This window comes from Canis aureus, chromosome 5 (genome assembly GCF_053574225.1).
Source record: "Canis aureus isolate CA01 chromosome 5, VMU_Caureus_v.1.0, whole genome shotgun sequence".
Classification (NCBI taxonomy): domain Eukaryota; kingdom Metazoa; phylum Chordata; class Mammalia; order Carnivora; family Canidae; genus Canis; species Canis aureus.
This window is the reverse complement of record NC_135615.1, coordinates 37,766,905-37,784,372: the sequence shown is the minus strand read 5'-3', so window position 1 is coordinate 37,784,372 and position 17,468 is coordinate 37,766,905. Positions and strand designations below refer to the sequence as shown.

General features: G+C 38.6%; 1 protein-coding gene across 3 annotated transcripts in view; it reads right to left on the bottom strand.

Annotated features, from left to right (window-relative positions):
• The window catches only part of NDFIP1 (Nedd4 family interacting protein 1), a 52,804-nt gene that overhangs the window by 32,467 nt on the left and 2,869 nt on the right, over positions 1 to 17,468 (bottom strand). The gene's annotated exons all lie outside the window — the stretch shown is intronic.

Genomic DNA, 17,468 nt, shown 5'->3' with positions numbered 1-17,468 from the left:
TAAGAAGATAAGGGGCTAGAAGAAATCACTCCTCATCCACAGAGAAACTAAATTAGCCAACCATGGTATGACAGTGGCACTATAAGATTTGTGGGTGGAACCAGAAAATTGTCATCAACCTGCCAACTCCTAGGAACCATGTCTTATGTTCAAGTATTTCCACCACTGATAATTTCACTAAGATAGCATCAAGTAAATAGCGCCTAGTGTTTTCTGGCACTTAACTTCAGCAAAATCTGTAGCCAAGAACCTTCCAAGTTAATGATAAGCCCCACCTTCCCTATGCTTCATGATTTTATAAAGATTGGGGAAAGAAGGAGGGACAATCATGCAACATTTTCAAATAAGTCTCTCTGCTTCTGAACTATCTTTTGAGAAGTAGCAAACTATTTACTAACCAATCCACGTCCTCAGTAACATTGAGTCCTACTTCTCCACTACATGGTTCCATAAGAAAATTCAGGCTTCAGAGCTCTAAGGCCTACTTGGGAGAAGTAATTAAAAGTCCTAGCAAAGACAAGCTGAAATGGAAGAGTAAGCACTTGGCTTGTTCCCTTTCCTTTCAAAAGGATTAGAAACCATTCATCTTTTGTTCATAGAATAAACAGCATAAAAATAGTAGCTGGATCAGACTCACTTTTTTTTTTTTTAAGATTTTATTTATTTATTTATTTATTTATTTATTTATTTGAGAGAGAGAGAGCGCGCGCATAAGCAGGGAGAATAGCAGAGGAAAAAGGAGGAGCAGGCTCTCCACTGAGCAGCGAGCCCAATATGGGGCTCCATCCCAGGACCCTGGAATCATGACCTGAGCTGAAGGCAGATGCTGAGCCACCCAGGAGCCCCATCATTTTTAAGTTTTATATACATATAAAACTTAATATATAAATAAATATATATATATATATATATAAATCTAGTCTATAATTTAAATCGAGAGTGGTAAATACTGTTTGTGCTTTTTTAAGATTTAAAAAAAAAATTTTTTTAAATTTATTCATGAGAGACACAGGGAGAGAGAGAGGCAGAGACACAGGCAGAGGGAGAAGCAGGCTCCAGGCAGGAAGCCTGATGTGAGACTCGATCCCGGGACTCCAGGATCATGCCCTGGGCTGAAGGCAGGTGCCAAACTGCTGAGCCACCCAGGGATCCCTATTTGTGTTTAAAAAAAAAAAAAAAAAAAAAAACCCTGTATGTTGTGTTCATCTAAGATATGTTAAAGTTATAAAATATCAACATGGAAGCAAAAATGAACTCTTAACTATTCATTATTCAAAATGATATATTAGGCAATACTTTCTCTGAAGGAAAAAAAAAAGGAATTTGTCCAAAAGAACATGGACTACAACTGGAATCATCTATTCCAGGATTCTTTTAGAAGTCAAGAACAAGTTTAAGTTCTGGACTTGGAATAGAAAACACTTTTAGGGGATCCCTGGGTGGCTCAGCGGTTTAACGCCTGCTTTCGGCCCAGGGCATGATCCTGGAGTCCCGGGATCAAGTCCCGCATCTGGCTCCCTGCATGGAACCTGCTTCTCCCTCTGCCTGTGTCTCTGCCTCTCTCTCTCTCTCTCTCTCTCTCTCTCTCTCTGTGTCTCTCATGAATGAATAAATAAAGCTTTAAAAAAAGTAAACACTTTTAGCCTCTATTAAGATTTTATACATACACATATACATTAATACACACACGTGTGTATATAAAGATGTAAACTATTAAGATACACACATTAAGGATATGTGTAACATACATATGTCTCCCCAAATCCTAACTAAAACAATTATATGATATAATATTAAAATTACAAAAGAATCCTTTTAAATCAGTCTACTGCAAAGTTATTATTAAAACTGGATGCCTATCAGGATATCAGGGTAGCTCAATCAGGTAAGCAACTGACTCTTGGTTCCGGCTAAGGTCATGATCTCTGCATCATGGGATGGGGCTCTTCGTGCTAAGCGTGGAGTCTGCCTGAGATTTTTCCTCTCCCATTGCTCATGTTCTCTCTCTCAAAAAAACAACAAAACCCTACATGCCTCGAGTAATATATTTAAATTAGTTTGATTCGTATACCTTTTCTGTAAAACAGCTAAATCACACACACAGTACTTAAAACTGTAAACACAATTGGGACACCTCAGCAGGCTGGCTCAGTCCATAGAGTATGAGGCTCTTGTATCATGTACTTCCTAACAAAAATTAAAAGAACATTATGATTCTATGATCACCAATTTTTTTTTAAATTTTTATTTATTTATGATAGTCACATAGAGAGAGAGAGGCAGAGACACAGGCAGAGGGAGAAGCAGGCTCCATGCACCGGGAGCCCGACGTGGGATTCGATCCCGAGTCTCCAGGATCGCGCCCTGGGCCAAAGGCAGGCGCCAAACCGCTGCGCCACCCAGGGATCCCTGATCACCAATTTTGAAAAAAATGGCACAAGAGCTTACCAAACACAAAGGAGAAACAGACATCTTCAACCTTTATCTCCTAAGAAATAAGAAACGTTAGCACAATACACTAGGTATAAATATGTTCAATAAAGGTTTGTGGTACGAGGATGGCTGGGTGGCTCAGCGGTGGAGTATCTGTCTGTCTTGGGCTCAGGGCATGATCCTACGGTCCGGGGACCAAGTCCCACATCAGGCTCCCTGTGAGGAGCCTGCTTTTCCCTCTGCCTGTGTCTCTGCCTCTCTCTTTCTTTCTGTGTCATAAATAAATAAATAAGTAAATAAAATCTTAAAAAAGATTCAACACATTTACTTCTTATCCCTTCCAAAACCACCTTAAATGTAAATGTCAGCAGAGTTTTGTTAATTTTAAGGCAAAAAACTATAGAGTGAAGTACTGGTAAAGAAAGCAGCGGTAAAATTGTAAAAGCCAAAAGCAGGATGACAGGTGGCAACTACCACAGTAGACCCAAGAAAACTGAAGCCTAAACCAGAAAGCAGAAAAGCAACCTGTCTGGCACTATATCCTCAAAAGACTCAAGAACTGGTGGCAGCAGGTACTAGTGGAAGTAGGAATGACAACAAGATTGAAAAGCAGAAAGGTTGTAGATGTGTCAGACACACATGGCTCCCAAGATCCCCTTTAGAAAACCAGAGATTTATTCTCTGGAGACTGTCAAATACAGAGTTTTGGACTGGAGACAGAGTTCATGAGAAAGGGTTGCATACCAGAAAAGAGTGATTAGTGAGAAGTTTATGAACTAAATGTTGAGATCTCCCAGCCTCCTTCCCCCCAATTCAGCTCCCTTCTTACTAGCAGCCAGGCATGATCTCTGAGGGAAATGCACCCCAAGAGAAGACTAAAGACACTGTCACTCAGCCTCTAAAGACACTGTCACTCAGCCTCGTAGGTTCAACAAGAAACTCCATCAAGCATACTAAAGCTCCAAACTGCTTTACTAATTGTGCACTCTGAATCAAGCAGGTAAAGATCACCACACACCTAATGAAAGCTTCTAATGGTCATAAAAACACAAAGCAAAGAGAATACATGCAATGTGGAGGAAACAATAGGCAGGAAGATGCAAACTTAAAAGGAAAAAGTTTTCAATAATCTCAGAGAAGAGAAACAAATTAGAACCATAAAACAAGGACAGTGTGCTATAAAGAAAAAAAGGGAGGATTAAAGAGTTTTTGAAAATTAAAAATAACAAATTAAAATTGTATCAAAGGGGGATCCCTGGGTGGCGCAGCGGTTTGGCGCCTGCCTTTGGCCCAGGGCGCGATCCTGGAGACCCGGGATCGAATCCCACATCGGGCTCCCGGTGCATGGAGCCTGCTTCTCCCTCTGCCTGTGTCTCTGCCTCTCTCTCTCTCACTGTGTGCCTATCATAAAAAAAAAAAAAAAAAAAAAAGTTAAAATTGTATCAAAGGCTTAGAATCTAAAATTGAGAAATCTTGGGGCACATGGCTGGCTCAGTTGGAAGAGCACACCAACTCTTGATATCTCAAGATATCCTTGATATCTCAGGATCATGAGTTTGAGCTCCATATTAGGCACAGAGATCATTTAAATAAATAAAACTTAAAGATTTAAAATTGAGAAATCTTATGGAAAGTAGAAAAAAAGACAAAGATGAAAAATATGAGAAGAGGATAAAAAAAATTTTTCAAAGAATCAGTAGCAGAGGTTCTAGATCCAAAGAGTAGAGAAAAAAAAATACCAAAGTAGAGAAAAAACAAACAAACAAAAACTTTTATTTTCAAATTTTTATTTAAGTTCTAGTGAGTCAATATACAGCGCAATGTTAGTTCCAGGAGTAGAAATCAGTGATTCACCACTAACATACATTACCCAGTGCTCATGACAAGTATCCTCCTTAATACTCATCCCTCATCTAGCCCACTCCCCACCCATCCCCTTCCATCAACCTTTAATTTGTTCTCTATCTTTAAGAGTCTCTTCTGGTTTGTTCCCTAATCCCTTACCAGCTCCCTAATACATTCATCTGTTTTGCTTCTTAAATTCTACATATGAGTGAAATCATATGGTACTTGTCTTTCTCTGATTGACTTATTTCACTTAGCATAATACACTGTAGTTTCATCCATGTCTTTGCAAATGCCAAGATTTCATTATTTTTGATGGCTGAGTAATATTCCAGCGTGCATATGTATACCATATCTTCTTTACCAATTTGTCAGTTGATGGACACCTGAGCTCTTTCCATAGCTTAGAAATAAGAACTTTAAAAAAAATTAACCAGGGCAGCCTGGGTGGCTCAGCGGTTTAGCACTGCCTTCAGCCCAGGGCCTTATCCTGGAGACGTGGGATCGAGTCCCACATCAGGCTCCCTGCAAGGAGCCTGCTTCTCCCTCTACCTGTCTCTGCCAATCTCTCTCTCTCTCTGTCTCTCATGAATAAATAAAATCTTAAAAAAAAAAATTAACCAGAACCGACAGACATGAGCTTCCAGACCAAAAGGGCCCTCTGGATGCCTGGCACAATGGATGAAAGTAGATCTCAAGGTACAACACAATGAAATTTAAGAACACTGGGGACAAAAAGAAGCTCCTAAAAGCTTCTAGAAAGTAAAAGACAGCTAGAGAAAAGTAGGTCCCATCTGAAGAATCAGATCTCAAAACTGGCTTTGTGCTTCCTAAGAGCAACAGTGGAACTTAGAAGACAACTGACTTAATGCCTTCAAAATTCTAAAGGAAAATATTTCATTGGACACCTGGGTGGCTCAGCGGTTAAGCGTCTGCCTTTGGCTCAGGGTGTGACACTGGAGTCCTGGGATCAAGTCCCATGTCGGGCTCCCTGCATGGACCCTGCTTCTCCCTCTGCCTCTGCCTCTCTCTGTGAGTCTCCCATGAATAAATAAATAAAAAAGAAAGAAAATGTTTCAGGACCAAAAGTCTAAGTGTGAAGATAACATAAAAGAGTATTTGATGTGCAAAGTCTCAAAGGCGGGGGGGGGGGGGGGGGGGGGGGGCGGTGCTTAACTTCTCATGCATTCTTTCTCAGAAATATAGTAGAGGCTGTGTAGTAGGAAAATGAGGCAGTAAATCAACAGAGAAAGAACTGAATCAAGAAAAGGGGCTTTAGGGCAGTCTGGGTGGCTCAGCGGTTTAGCGCCGCCTTCAGCCCAGGGTGTGATCCTGGAGACCCGGGATCGAGTCCCACGTCAGGCTCCCTGCATGGAGCCTGCTTCTCCCTCTGCCTGTGTCTCTGCCTCTGTGTCTCTCATGAATAAATAAAATATTTTTAAAAAAAAAGAAAGAAAGAAAAGAAAAGGGGCTTCAATTAAAAACCCTGGGAAAGGAATCCCCCAGAATGATAACTAAACAGCAGACCTTGGGGGCAACCTACTAGAATAGGTCAAAAGGCCAGTAAAGATCCCTCCCCACCTTCAGTAGTATCAATAAAATACCTGACGTACCTGAACATATCAAAAAAATACCTATGAGGTTGTATTAGTTAAGAGCCTAAGGAGGAATTAGTGCTATTAGCAAATTATTCTGTGTACACAGAAATGAAGCGAACAAAAAAATACTTTTGAAAATTTATTTTAATTCCAGTAAAGATACAGTATAATATTAGTTTCAGGTGTATAATACACGGATTCAAAATTTCCATACAGGGATCTCTGAGTGGCGCAGCGGTTTGGCGCCTGCCTTTGGCCCAGGGCGCGATCCTGGAGACCCAGGATCGAATCCCACATCAGGCTCCCGGTGCATGGAGCCTGCTTCTCCCTCTGCCTGTGTCTCTGCCTCTCTCTTTCTGTGACTATCATAAATAAATAAATAAAAATTAAAAAATAAATTAAAAAAAAAAAAAAAAACTTCCATACATTCCAGGTGCTCATCACAAGTGTACTCTTTAATCCCCATCACCTATTCTATGCATCCCCTTCACCCCGAAAATAACTATTAACTTCAAGGAAAATAAAGTACTATTCAGGCAAAGACAAGTAATCACAGTATACCAAATATCTCAGCTGTGAAACAGTGTCTATTATTTTCAATTACTGTAAATGCTGAATATTGATCTAACCACAAAATGGATACAACCATATCAGAAAAATGAAGAGACAGGAAGTAGGAGTATATGCAGCTGTGGGAAGGAGGTAAAAGACCAAATCTTATACCTCAGAGCAGTTAAGTCAATTTTTTAAACAGTGAAAACTGAAAAATCAAGAAGTAGCACACTATAAAATTTCTTTAACTACAAGGATAATAACAAGATGATGGCAAAAGAAGCAGCTGAAAGAAAAAAAAAGGCTAAAAGAGCTAAGAAGCAGAGGCAAGTAAACAGAAGATTACTGTTTTTTAGTAACAAGCTCATAAGATTTGACTCTTAACTATCTGCGTGTATAACTTTGATATAAAAACTAAATGAGGGACAGTTCGGGTGGCTCAGTGGTTTAGCACCGCCTTCAGTCCAGGGCGTGATCCTGGGAAACCTGGGATTGAGTCCCATGTCGGGCTCCCTGCGTGGAGCCTGCTTCTCCCTCTGCCTGTGTCTCTGCCTCTCTCTCTGTGTGTCTCATGAATAAATAAATAAAACCTTAAAAAAAAAAAAAAGTGATCATAAACTATGTCACAAAAGGGGAACCTCTCTGTTCAAGGGAAACTAACCTAATTGGGGGGGAGCTCCTCAAACTCCCCTTAGGACAGACTACCTAACTAAAATAGGGGCTAGGAGGAAGGGAGCAATCCAGGGAGAGGACAGAGTGAGAAGAGGCCTCCAGACCAGAGTGGGCGATGCACTCTAGGACCTGAAACACGTTTCCCGTTGGAAACCACAAATCATGAGTGCCACCTCTTCTCCCAAATCCTTGTCTCTCCTATCTACATCTTGCTCATCCTTTTCAAGGCCAAGTTGTTTCATCTTCTCAGAAGCTTCTTACCTGAAACCAGATGAGCTCTTCCATCTTAAAATGATGATCTCACTCGCTGAATGTAATTAATATTATGTCAAGACCACAATACATTCTCTTGAATCACTCACGAAGCAAAAATATAGAGAAGAAAATAAAAACCACCATAATCCCATCTTTTGGATATCCTTCTAGCCTTATGAGTGAATACAAATAATCGAATAACCTTTTTACTCACTGCATGGTGGAATTTCTCTTCATTAAATTACTTTTCTGTAGTATCAGGGTAGTATCTGAAAATCAGTCTTTATTTTTTAAAGGGAAAAGCAAAGTTCCTTTCCACAAATAACTACAGCATTAACCAGAGACAGTTAAATAATAAAGCAATCTGCTAAGATAAATACAAAATCAGTGTTAGAAGGTATGCCCTGGTAATTGTTGAAATCCTATTAAACACAATTATAGATTCTCACTTTAATGTTTCACAAAAATGTGAAGTCAAACTTAAAATGGCATTTGGATTACATTAAACCTGATACATAAAAAGAGATTTTAACCTTCCAAATAATAGCAGATGCTAAAAGCCAATGAATACCTTACATGCCCCCCATAAACTTTCTCCCCATCTACTCAGCTAGTCCTTTCGGCCACAGCCAAAAGGTGGCAAAATAGCTGTGAAACTCACAAGATCACTTAACTCTGGTCATCTCACTTAGTCACCTAAAATGAAACTGGGCAAACATGTCTAAGAGAATTAACGCAGCCTACCCTCACATACATGATTTTAAGCACACATTAAAATACTACATCTGAAAACACAATCACCTACACAAGGACAAACTGTTAAAAACAACCTAATATTAACCATCAATCATGTATAAGATCCTCAACTAAAAATTACCCTCAAATCATAGTTCTGTTTCAAGAATAACATGAGAATTTTAAAACTTCTGAAAATGCAACTACTAAAGGCAATCAATGAGAATACTAGAGCTCAGCCAGCTTCTTAAAAAAAAAAAAGTTACAGAATTTTAAAAATTACTATTTTTCTCACATTTACAAGGACTTTATTAAAACATCTAAGCAGGGGAACCTGGCTGGTTCAAATGGTGAAATGTGTGAGTCTGGATCTTGAGGTTGTAAATTCCAGCCCCATATTGGATGTAGAGGTTACTTGAAAATAAAATCTTTAAAACAAACAAACAAAACCCCCCATCTAACTGGTAATAATAAAGTCCAGCTTCTGTCATGAAGTAATAAACTTGTATGACAGTGGGTGATGCTTTTATGGTGAACCTAAAATTGCTCTTAAAAAAATTAAGTTTATTGGGGTCCCTGGTGGCTTAGTCAGTTAAGCATTCCACTCTTGATTTTGGATCGAGTCATAATCTCAAGGTCATGTGATGGAGCCCCCCCCCCCCCCATCAGGCTCTGTGTTGGGCATGGAGCCTACTTGGGATTCTCTCTCTCCCTCTGCCTCACACCCCCCCAACAAAAAAAGTTTATTTGAAAAAGTCATAATTATTAATTACTTCTCCTAATTTCTAAAAGCATTATTAATTTTTTTGCTATGATATACAATGTTTGACAGTGACCAGAAGACTTAAAATTAGTACTATAAAATTATGAAATGGTATTCTTTACTGAGTGACCCTTTTTGAAAATATATTGAGATATTTTCTGTATTTTTATTTTTATTTTTTTTAAGATTTTATTTATTTACTCATGAGAGACACAGACAGAGAGAGGCAGAGACACAGGCAGGGGGAGAAGCAGGCTCTATGCTGGGAGTCCAACGTGGGACTCGATCCCGGGTCTTCAGGATCACACCTGACGTATGCCTGAGCCACCTGGGCTGCCCTATTTTCTATATTTTTAAACAATGTATAATTTCTTTTATCTTTTAGCATAAACTCAACAACCATTTATATTTACTGACATCACTTTTAAAAATAATTACTCGGGGCCCTGGGTGGCTCAGTGGTTTAGCACCTGCCTTCCGCCCAGGGTGTGATCCTGGGGTCCCGGGATCGGTCCCACATTGGGCTCCCCGCATGGAGCCTGCTTCTCCCTCTGCCTGTGTCTCTGCCTCTCATGAATAAATAAATAAAGTCTTTTAAAAAATAATTAATTACTGATCACAAAAGAAGTTTCCTGAATCATCAATAGAATGCCATCTCTTAGGATCAAAGCCACCAGTTTCTAAACACACAAAAAAATCAATTATAAAGCTGGAAGGAATCAAAGTGATATGGTCCAACTATTTCATTTTTCAAAAGACCAAATAAGGCTAAAAAGAGGTTAAAATTCTCACCCACAGTCACATTATCTCTTACTTCATGACAGAGGCTGGACTATTATTACTGATTAGATGTTTTAATAAAGTCTTTTAAGTTCTCCTGAATCAGTCTCTACTTCGTGTCCAAAATGAACCTTCCAGATACTAAAGTCTACATTATAAGCTTCAAAAACTGCTTATTGGGGCTCCTGGCTGGCTCAGTTGGTAAAACATGCAACTCTTGATCTCCAAGTCATGAGTTCCAGCCCCATGCTGGGTACAGAGATTACTGTAAACAGGGTGTGCCTGGGTAGCTCAGTCCATGAAGTGTCTGCCTTTGGCTTGGGTCATAATCCTGGGTCCTGGGACTGAGCCCTATGTCAGCTCCCCACTGACCAGGGAGCCAGCCACTCCCTCTCCCTCTTGTGCTCTCTATCAAATGAAAAAAAAAAAAAATATATATTTTAAAAACTCTCTGCTTATTAATGCAAAATTATATGAAAAGTTTGGATGCTATAACATAAAACTACTAAAATGAAAGCTTCAAAATACTAAGAACACTCTATTCCTGATTCCCCAGTCCACAATATTTCATCTAAATTTCAAAAGGACAAAATAAGTTAAAAATAATTTAATAAAAAAGTAAATCGCAAAAGCAGCACAGAATTCTATAGAGAAAGGATTATGAAGCTAAAGGGACTTGGGTTTTACCTACAGTGTGCTTTCAATTTCTATAGCACTGTATTCATAGTTAATCATACCTTAACATTTAAGGTGAATGTGAGCAATAAATATATAGGTATTATTTTATTTTTATTTTAATTTTTTTAAAGATGTCATTTCTTTTTTTATAGATCTTTATAAATCTTTTTTTTATTTTTTTAAAGATTTTATTTATTTATTCATGAGAGACATAGAGAGAGAGAAAGGCAGAGACACAGGCAGAGGGAGAAGCAGGCTCCATGCAGGAAGCCCGACGTGGGACTTGATCCAGGATCTCCCGGATCATGCCCCGGGTTGAACGCGGCGCTAAACCACTGAGCCACCGGCACTGCCCTATAGGTATAATTTTATACTATTCTTGCAACTTGTAAGTTGAAACTATTTCCAAGTAAGGAAATTTCTTGTTAAAGGAATTTTTTAAAAAGCAAATCGTGATTATTAACAAAAACTTTGGGGAAAAAAAGAGAAATTACTCCTATTATTTTTCTTAGCAATCTATTATAAATGTATCAAACAACCCACCAAAGGTGAAGGGAAAGGTGCTGACCAAAGTACCTCAGGAACTTTGGAAATGAGTACAGTCTGTAAGACTAAATGCAAAAGAAACTGTATATACAGCCTTGTCCTCTAGTTGATAAAAGTGTTTACCACAGAGGTGTAGGTTAACAATTCTGACACCACTGCACACATTTGTTAGAATTGAAGAGATAAGTAAATGGATGGTGGGTGGTGGGAGCAAAGTTTCTCACTGCTGAAGTGGGAGTTTACAGACAGGCCAGGGCAGGAGTCTAGAGTGGTCCATGTAGCAATGGATTAGAGTTAGTTAGTTAGTTTAATATAGATACAGCTTACATATTGATATGCTTACAGATATGTATACACACATGTATTTCTTTACTCTGTTAACTTCGAAGGCAAAGAAGCAATGACACCCTAGTAGCAATGAGCACAGATCTTGGTTTCTAGTACCATTCTCCAATAAAAAGAGCAAGGCCTCCTTAGAAAAATGGCTGATTCCAGGATAGCACAGAAAATATACACAATACTAATGCCAAAAGTGAGGAAGTGCTTCAAAAAACCCAAAATGATGGAACCACGTCAGAGAGACACAAGTGCCAACTGAAAGAGTCCCAATGGCCAAAACTGCAAAAACCTGAGCCACAAAATAAATCAGTATTGGATTATAACCCAAAGGAAAAAAAAAGAGTCCATTCTGAAATGACTAAATCAATGGGAAGAGACAAACATCCCATGCAGAAAAATTCTGAGTAATTCTCTGCCCTCCACAAGGTGGAACATAACTCTTCAATCCTAAAGTGTATATTGTACATAGTGACTTCCTTTCAAAGAGCACAGTATGAAAAGGTGGGGAGTGGGGAAGAGTAATTTTACAGCAGAGGAACTTCACAAATACTATGTCAGCCAGGTGATCAAGGTCAACATCAACAGTGTTAAGTCATGCTGGTTGTGCATATTCTTGGTATGATGTGATGGAAATGCCACTTTACCTCTGTGGTCTTCCTCACCAAAACCCACAAACCCAGTTTGATCATGAAAAGATTCAGACAAATCCAATCAACTATATGAGCAGATGGATGTTAGGTAAACCTATTTTAATTGGCTCACAATATATGTAAAACCAAACCACCATGCTGTAAGCCTTAAACTTATATAGTGATGTATGTCAATTATTTCTCAATAAATCTGAAAAAAAAATCCCATTTAAGGGACAGTCTATATAAACACTTGACCAAAACTCCTCAAAATTGTCAAGGTCATCAAAAACAAGGAAAATGTGAGAAACTATTACAGCCAAGAGGACCCTAAAGTAACATGACAACCAAATGTAATGTGGTAACCTGTATGGGACTGTGAAACACAAAAAAAGGTCCTTAGATTAAAAAACAAAAATCCGGATAACTGCATACTTTTATGGAGTTTAGTTAATAACGTGTCAGTATTGGTTCATTAATGCCACAAACATATCATGCTAACGTGGGAAAACTGGGTCTGGGGTACATGGAAACTACTGTCTTTTCAATGTTTCTGAAAATCTAAAAACATTACAAAAATTAAAGGTTATTTTTAAACATTTTTTTAAAACTTGTTTTAAAAAGCAAAGGGAAAAAAATTATTAATGCCTGAAGAATGCACACCAACTTAAGCAGACCTCAGAAGAGACTGGAAGGGAAGGGAAATCAAGCTTTCCTTTACAAGTGTACTGTTTGACTCTAGTATATGAAGAGTATCTATGTACTATTGCATAACAAGAAGTGTTTAATTTTATTTATTTTTAAATATTGTATTTATTTATTCATGAGAGACACAGAGAAAGAGAGAGAGGCAGAGATACAGGCAGAGGGAGAATCAGGCTCCATGCAGGGAGCCCAATATGGGACTCGATCCCGGGACTCCAGGATCACGCCCTGGGCTGAAGGCAGACGCTCAACCGCTGAGCCACCCAGGCGTCCCAGTGTTTAATTTTAAATGCCACATTTAAACACCGAATAACAAATAAAATCAAACCGTTGTTGAACAGACACCACTCGCTAAGCCTGGGTATTTCTATTCATAAACTATCAATTTCCAGAAAAACCTCCAAGCCACATTCAAGCAGCTCATTAACTAGGAACTGATATTAGTGCAACATGTGAATTTAAAAGAAAATATGTTAATATGAAAAATCGTTAAGGTGGATAAGAAACATACATGTGACAGGAACTGTTTTAACCAGTAAGAAAATATTTCACTAGAAACATTGTTAAATTTGATTAGTATTTAGACCTAGTATTTATAACTTTCAATAGAATAAATTGTGTTACTCAGAAAAAAATGAGTCATTTTAACAGCAGAAGTGCTAAGTGAGGTCTAATAACACTCACTTTATTACTATACTTGCTGAAGGCAACAACACATAGTGCTCTTCTATCTAGACAGCCACTAGAAGCAATTACAATTGGAGTATATAAGGCTCAACAGATTCAATATATGGTATTTACCAACTGCCTATATTGTATAAAATGATTTGAGAACAAAGATAAGACCATTAAGCTTATCATCAGCATCAGTCTCTAATCAAAGTGTTTGAGGCTGCTTTATCTAAACGGGGACCATCTACTACCACAAGAATATGGTGCCACTCAACAGCTGTACTTTTTCAACGACAATAAGAGTAAATTATTAAGAAACCAAATAATTATTTTAAAGCCCCGAGAACAGATAAATCACAAGATGGCACTTGAACCTCTTCAAGCCTTCCCTTTTTTTTTAAGCCTTCCCTTTTTTATTAATAAGAGTACAAATTCACTCTCATATAGGATTTATTTTATAATATAATTTTATGTAAAGTAATGTGATACCATCTGTGTCTAGCATAAAGTAATTTGAAGTCATGTGCAGGCAAACCAGCAGGTGGTATCAGCTGAGATGATGCCAGGATTTCCTCAGCTGGGCCTTAGTCCCTACCCACACTAAGGAGTTCTGCCGTTTCCAGTGCAAAGAGAGAATGATAAAACCAATTAAATCTCCCCTAACAAGTGGTCACCAGCAGGTGCAGGCAAGAAAATTAAGAATGGGTCAGCAAGATTCAAGAATCCATCACTGCTACAAAAAAACACTCACTGCTTACCAAGAGGGAGTCACATACGAATCACAGTTGTAGATCTACAGATCCTGACACAAATCCTGTTTCTCTACTCTTAATAGATTACAAAAGAGCTCTCATAATTCATTTTTCATGTGATACTAACTGCTTACATCTTTTATTAGAGTCACACACAAAAACATTTATGACTATAATGACATGATTTCTAGGTTTTGTCTCAAAATAATGGTGGGGAGTATAAATGAAACATTACCCATTTGTTGATGACTGCGGGAGCTGGGTGATGACTGCATTAGATTTATTACACCATGTTTTAGTATACGTGTGGAATTTTCATAGTAAAAAGTTGTAAACAAACGTTATTAAGAAATGACTCTACTTGGCACCCAGGAGGCTCAGTCCATTTAAGTGTCTGCCCTTGGCTCAGGTGGTTATCCGAGGGTCCCCGGATTGAGCCCCTCATTGGGATCCCTGCTCAGTGGGGAGTCTGCCTCTCCCTCTGCCCTTACCCCTGTTCGTGATCATTCTCTCTCAAATAAATAAATAAAATCTGTTTAAAAAGGGGAAAAAAAAGAAAAAAAGAAATGACTCTACTCCTACAACTGAATAAAAAAGCAAACAGCCCAATTCAAAAATGGGTAAAGGACTTGAACATGTATTTCTCCAAAGAAGATACACAAACTGCCAATAAGCACATAAAAAAATTCTCAGTATCACTAATCATTAGGGAAATGTAAATCAAAACTACACTGAAAGACTTCATGACCATTAGGATGGCTTTATCAAAAGGGCAGTCCTGGTGGCTCAGCGGTTTAGCGCCGCCTTCAGCCCAGGGCCTGGTCTTGGAGACCCAGGATCGAGTCCCATATCAGGCTCCCTGCATGGAGCCTGCTTCTCCCTCTGCCTATGTCTCTGCCTCTCTCTCTGTCTCATAAATAAATAAAATCTTTAAAAAATAAAATAACAAGGGTTGATGAAGATATTTAAAATTGGAAACCCTTCCACTCCCACCCAAAAATATTGGAACTCTGGGGCACCCCGGGTGGCTCAGCGGTTTAGCGCTGCCTTCAGCCCAGGGTGTGATCCTGGAGACCCGGGATCGAGTCCCACGTCCGGCTCCCTGCATGGAGCCTGCTTCTCCCTCTGCCTGTGTCTCTGCCTCTCCCTTTCTGTGTGTCTCTCATGAATAAATAAATAAAATCCTTAAAAGAAAAAAAAATTGGAACTCTGATGCACTGCTGGTAGGAATGTAAAATGGTGTCTGTACTACAGAAAACTGTATTTTTTAAATAAAGAATTTAAAAATAGCATTACCATTGAACCAGTAATTCTACTTGAGCATATAAACCAAAAGGACTGAAAGCTGAGCCTCAAAAGAACACCTGTATACCTATATTCACAGCAGCATTATTTACAATGGCCAAAAGGCAGAACCACTGCAACTGTGCACCAATGGATGAAAAAAAAAAAAAGGGTAAACAAAATATGCTACATGCATATAGTACTAGTCAGCCTTAAAATGGGAGGAAATTCTGACAGGTGGTACAACTTGGGTAAACCTGGAGGCTATGAAGCTAAGTGAAATAAGCCAGTCACAAAAGGACAAATACCATATAATTTCATTTATCTGAGGTAGAGTAATTAAGTTCATAGAAAATAGAATGATGGCTATGGGGGCTAGGAAAGGGGAAAAGGGGAGTTATTGTTTAATGGGTATGGAGTTTCAGCAGGGGAAGGTGAAATAGTTCTGAAAATGGGTGGTGGTGAGGGCTGCCCAATAATGTGAATGTATTTAATGCCAATGAACTGTACACTTAAAAATGGCCAAAATGGTAAATTTTATATATTTTTATGACAATTTTTTAAAGTTCAAAAAAAACAATTCTACTCATCTCAATATTTTTGGAAAAGTCTTCTTTGATCATTGGAATAGGCCACAAATACAGCAAAATAATCTCAAAATCTTGACATAACACTCTAAGGGGCATTCCTAGATATAATTACAACTTTTCAAACTAAAAAGATGAAACCACATGGGTGCTTTTCACTCCTTCCTCCAGGATCGTGATCTAACACTTCTGCATAAATATGGTTTGGCCTGGCAGAAAAGAAATTCTTTCCCTGATCTATGAAAACCTTCCTCCACAATCCTGAGAATTTATCTAAAAAGGTAGCATTCCCAGCGCAGCTCTACAAGGTCATCAGACTACATTACAAACTTATTAATGATGCTTACAAGTGGGTAACTTCTTCAGCAAGCAGTAAGCCTAAAACAAAACATCCTAGTCTATTTTGAAGCCTATATGGCAGTGTCATCGTGGCCTCCTTAGATTAGATTCAAATCCAAAGATCTCAAAACATTTCAGGAAGTATTTGGCAAAATTCATAAAATAGGCAAAGACATATTCCAGTGAGGCAGAGGGCTTGGAACGGTTGAACAGGAATAAATGTCTGGAGAGACGGTGACGTATTACAGATTTCTCAACATGGGGCCTGCCTACACACACACCTTTCTGAAACAGTGCTTCTGAATATCTGAATATAAAAATCTCAGCTGCAAAAAACGAGAAAAAATAAAGCCACAGGAACCTATGAGCCCAGGCTTTCTGTGCAGTCTGTCACAATGCTAAATTCAAGTTGTGCGTAGTGCACTACCAATAAAAGAAATCATAAAGGCAAAACTGTGTTTGCATTTAGTAATGAATCACACAGTCTTCCACTGCATTTATTTACTAGAGAACCAGCTCTATTTGATGAACCAGATCAAGAAGTCAGAACTGCCTTTTGTGACTAGAGTAGTCAGGCTCCTATCAAGTTGCCTGAACAATTCATCAACATTCTGTAATGCAAAAGCCTTTTAAATATGTATGTATACTCTCTGACCAAGCATTTCCACATCTAAAAATTTATAGGGAACCCTGGGTGGCGCAGCGGTTTGGCGCCTGCCTTTGGCCCAGGGCGCGATCCTGGAGACCCGGGATCGAGTCCCACGTCGGGCTCCCGGTGCATGGAGCCTGCTTCTCCCTCTGCCTATGTCTCTGCCTCTCTCTCTCTGTGTGTGACTATCATAAATAAATAAAAATTTTTTAAAAAATGGTTCATTAAAAAAAATAAAAATAAATAAAAATTTATACTCAGGAAAAGAGATATAGATGTACACAAAAGAAACTTCAGTGAATAAAAAAATTATGAACACACTTAGTGGCCAACAATAGGCAACTGACTTGAACTATGTACAACCAGTTACATGCAATGCAGACATGAAAATACTACCCTATTTTATACATCTATATGCCTCTGTACATACATGTGAACAAATACATGTACATGCAAACTTGTGAATGCACATGTGTCTGAGAACATGACACATATGGGCACAGTGGATGTATAAATGTATACATGTGCACATATGCACAAAATGTGTACAAGTAAAACCAGGGGGCTCGTGGAATGGTACATGTGTACAAAGATGTGCCTGTATATATATCCATGGCTACATGAGAAAATATATATGCACATATATATATGCTAA